This window comes from Apus apus, chromosome 2, assembly GCF_020740795.1.
Source record: "Apus apus isolate bApuApu2 chromosome 2, bApuApu2.pri.cur, whole genome shotgun sequence".
NCBI classification, from domain to species: Eukaryota; Metazoa; Chordata; class Aves; order Apodiformes; family Apodidae; genus Apus; species Apus apus.
In genome coordinates this window covers 5,166,459-5,171,248 of record NC_067283.1, presented here as the reverse complement: position 1 = coordinate 5,171,248, position 4,790 = coordinate 5,166,459, and positions in this window count along the sequence as shown.

Sequence of the window (4,790 nt, the reverse complement as noted above, 5' to 3'; positions counted from 1 at the left end):
GCCAGTTACTGTTTCAGTTAAACTCATGAGCTCTCTCCAGCTCTTTGCCTTTTTATTTCCCCATTCATATAACACTAGCTATAGTAAAACTGATGTTTAATGCATAGATTGGAGAGTCTAATACTCAGTGCTTAGGAATTACTAGCTTTAGTACCTATGTAAGATCCTTGATGGTTAGTGTATTTTATCATCACAAGTGTGACTATAAACCAAATTCATTTACACTTGGGGTGTAGAAAACTACTTCAAACTCCAGTTTGGTTATAGAGGCACTGCAGATTTCATCTCACTACTTGTGTAGACGCTCAGATACATAATTTTCTTCTTGCTACAGTTACAGTCAAAGTTGCTTTTCCAGAACAGCCATGCAGAGGCATTTGCTGTCACAGCTCAGTTAGTTGTGTCTGAGGCCAGGGCATTTGTTGCCACACAGCTAGTTAGAGGCTTTTTAAGGCACCATAAACTGCTGTTTGCAAGTGACTGTGCATTAGCTGGCAGGATTCTCTCAGACAATAGCTGTTCATGTGCTTATTGAACTGCTTGGTACGGGCAGGGTTGGCTGGAGCTTGGGGAGCCCAACACTGCCTGTCTTCCTGCATTCGGGGCGAGCGGTGGTGGCAAGCAGAATGCCTGACCTTGTTTCACTGTGCTTGCTTCATGGAAACACTCCAGGTGGATTGGAGGCACCTTACTCTATCAAACAACTGCTGATTATTTCATGACGTACAAGGCAGTTTCCTCTCCAGCCAACAAAGGCAGGCACCACACTTATCTCTGGGGACTTCTCCTGGCAGCTTTGCTTTGGGTTTTGAGAAATGAGGTGAGGACTATGCTGTGGAGGAAGGAGCGGTGATTAAAAACCCTCCAACTGGAGCAAGTTTTTAATTATGATTGTTTTCAAAACACAAGCCAAATGCCAGTCTGAACCACACCGGCAGTGATCTCCTGGACTGCCACGGATCTCCGCCCGGTCCCTGAGTGTGGGTGTGCTAAGTCATTTTAAATTCACCTCTGAGGTCACTTTGAAGTCAAGTAGCTGAAGGCCCGGTTTTAACAGGTGGATTCTGGTTCTCACAGTATGTTTACTGAAACCAGCTCTCACCCTGCAAACACACTTCTTATCCCATCACTGCTGCCTCTCAGCAGAAAGCTGTTGCTGTTCTTACTTCCTCCACTGAAAATATCCCTCAGATTTTTAAGCTCCAGGAAACAAGGAGCTTATGGCCAAGCCAAGTTTTTTCTTCTTACTCTTTTCTTCTCAGTTTATGATGTTTCAGTACACAAATGGAAAGCCAGTTAACCCCCTCTGTAACAAATTACAACTTTGCTGCCTCCTTCAAATCTCATATAAAACCAATGCTATGTTTAAGAAATAATTATAACAAGATCTTGATTACCACATACCTGAACCACAGTTTAATAATGAGCTCTTGCTCTGCTCTGGTTTACAATAATGCTTTCTTCATGCTCCTTTGTCTTTACAGAAGCTAATGAGAAACACTTCACATGCCCAATACCTCTTTTCACCCTGGGAATGTCACAGCTTCTAAAGACAGAAGTGTTTTCCCACTGCCCTTTTCTGTGGAGGGTAAATCTCCATCATAAAACATTTTCTAAGCAGCTGAACAGGATGGGGAGCTTGAGAAAGTGTTTCAGAGCTTTTCCCCTAGTTGCTGAATGTGCAAAGTAAGCCTGATCCAAGCATCCAGACCCTGATGGAGAAGCAGGTACAGCTGACCTGTCTCCTCTTGCAGTCTATGAAGGGTGGCCAAGGCCTTGTGGTTGTGTTAAATAAAGCTCTGTGTGTTTATTTCAGACTGTTTTGGATGCTTAGTATTAAAGAAAACTCTTTTAGGAAAATACTTAATCCAGACATAACTCCTGACAGAAATCAGCTTAGCAATGCCAGAGAAGCCACTTGGTGTTGCAGCAGAGAAGTCCCATGTGTCCCTGGGTGCTTAAATCCCCTTCCAAGGGCTGGCCATGGCAGGACTCAACTGAGAAAGTGTCTTTTGGAGGAGCCACTGCTGCTCTCAGGTGATACAGCAAGGATCCTCTGTCAGCAGGGAGTGCTTGGACCCAATTTACAGCTGGCAAACTTTGAAGAAATAAAATAAAACATCTTTTGTTACGTTACAAGGAAGCAAGATGAATTCTCTTAAAAGGCAGCAAGAATAGAAACCCTAGGAACAGAAAGATATGGTTGAATAAGATTTCATTCACTTCTTGCCATCTGGGAATAAGATTTGTGAGAGAATATTGTTCTTACCTTTACAAATGGCCAATATTTTCTTCAACCCAGCTAAGCTGAGGCCAGGTAAGGTTTGTGGTTCACATTAGCAGATTCTAATGACATGAGTTTACAATAATAGTCTAATAGTTCAGTGTGACTCACAGCTTATTACTCTGGTGATAGGAATGTAAAGAGATCTCATTTGAAAAAAAAATCTATTTGGATAGTTTGCATCCTTTCCTCCCTGCTCATGAATTCCTTTGTCATTGACTGCTGGCTGCTAAAAATAGGATCCTTTTTGTGTTATCTAAAGTAAAGGAAAACCTAGAATCAGAGACAGCAGGAGGGGACCAAGGTCCTTAAAATACAGAGCCTCCAGGAAATATTTGTAATGAAAGACCTTTGAGAGTGCAGGAATGTTTCAAAAGATGAGAACAATCTCAGGCTGGGAGGATACTTTGCAAGAAGAGTTAACGAAGCACACCAGCTCCCAGCTTTGGTATTTTGCACCATGGGGGTGGGAAGATTAATCTCTCTTATCAGATATAGTACCAAGCTGCAGTTCCATCTTGGAGAAGCTGCTCTACTTCAGCAGCAGGAGAGGAAGCTTCAGGGAACAGTCCAGGAGCTGTTCTAGGAGCTGACATGAAGCCAGAGAGGAGCCACAAGAGGGGATTCACTAGGAGTCACCTGCAGTCATACAGATCTCTTAAGGACAGCAGTAGGAAACTGGGCAGACACAAGCAAGATATCTGTGAGTTAAATGGATTCCCACCACCACCCTCTGAAAGAAAAAAATCCACGTGGCAGCTCAGAAACAAACCTCTGAAATGTGAAATCAGGGAAAAGCAAGGAAAGCTGTCACAGAGAATCACAAATTTATTTAATTGAGGAAAAAAAAAAAATCCACTGCTGCACAGTTTGTGCAGATTGCAAGCTGAGAGAGAGATCCACAGCTCCTGAGGGCTGAGCTGCAGGCACTGTCTGGGGAAAGGTAGGGAAAGCAAAATTTCACCACTGGCAATTCGAAGTGTGCTGAGTGCTTCCTCTTCAGTCCCAAACAATTAAAATCGATGGCAGGATGCTAGGTAACAAAAGGAAATGACTGATCAATATGCATGTCTTGGAGCTGAAGAAAAGCCCTGTCTGCCAGAGCAGCATGCTGATGAGGCAAGATTCCTGAGAGCCCAGATAGAGAATCTTAAAAGCTTCCACTCCCTGCCGTGCTCAGACAATGCCACGGAGCAGAAGCCAGATGAGATGCTAGGATAGGTCAAGTCACCAAGGAGGCTAAAGAATAACTTGGGGAAAAAAGAGAATACTTATTTTTTTTACTAAACAGCTGTAGAGTAAAAACTGTGATGCTTCTCTTCCTTACCTTTCTAAAGATCTCAAAAGCCCTTCATTGATGCTAAAATATCATGTTCTTTGCATCCCCATGTGCATTTTTAAAGATGCTGAGACACTGACATTTTAAGGCCAATGTCCATTCTAGTCCTCAGCTCAAAGCACTTGAGATCTCATTCCACATGTATTTCAGTTGGGAATGTCTGCCAAGTGCTGCCAAAAATCAAACACTAAATCTTCCACGATTTAGTAGGTTTAAATCAGTCACCCAGATTTCTGAACACTTTTGAAGATGTTGTTGTAGAGCAGTCCACAGGGTTCACCCTGGCTCTGGCAGGACAGGGGATGGCACATGGATCTTCAGGTCTTTGTACCCAGTTTTGCTCTCCCAAATGGCATTTTTTGTTTCAGAGGCAACAGATCCCAAACTGGCACACAAGCAGTTAAGCACCTTAGGACTTGCAGCTCTTACATCTAGTTCAGCTGACACAAACAGAAGGCCAACACAGCTGAAGATTAGAGCCAGAAAAATGCTGCAAAAACTTTGTGAAAGTTCAGCCCCCACATTTGCCTGGATGTGTTTCCTGTGAGTCCTTTTCCTAACTTTAGCATCCTAAGCAGTGGATAAAGACCCGTTTCATGACCTCACGAGTTTGATTTCATGAACTAGCAAGACCAGATCATAGGGTTGAGCCTGCATGTTCTCCCTGGGCTTGGGGCAAGGGTTCTGCTCCTCCTGGTCCTGCACCATCTGCACCTGGTCCTGCATCCTGGGGTGTATTAGAAAGGGTGTGGTTAGTAGGTAAAGAGAGGTTCTCCTCCCCCTCTATTCTGCCTTGGTGAAGCTGCATCTGGAGTATTGTGTCCAGTTCTGGGCCCCTCAGTTCAAGAAGGACAGGGAACTGCTTGAAAGAGTCCAGCACAGAGCCACAAAGGTGATGAAGGGAGTGGAACATCTCCCTTGTGAGGAAAGGCTGAGGGAGCTGGGTCTCTTTAGCTTGGAGGAGACTGAGGGGTGACCTCATCAAAGTTTACAAATATGTAAAGGGTGAGTGTCAGGAAGATGGAGCCAGGCTTTGTTCAGTGGTGTCCAGTGATAAGACAAGGGGCAATGGGTGCAAACTGGAGCATAGGAGGTTCCATGTAAACATCAGAAAAAACTTCTTTACTGTGAGAGTGACAGAGCCCTGGGACAGGCTGCCCAGAGAGG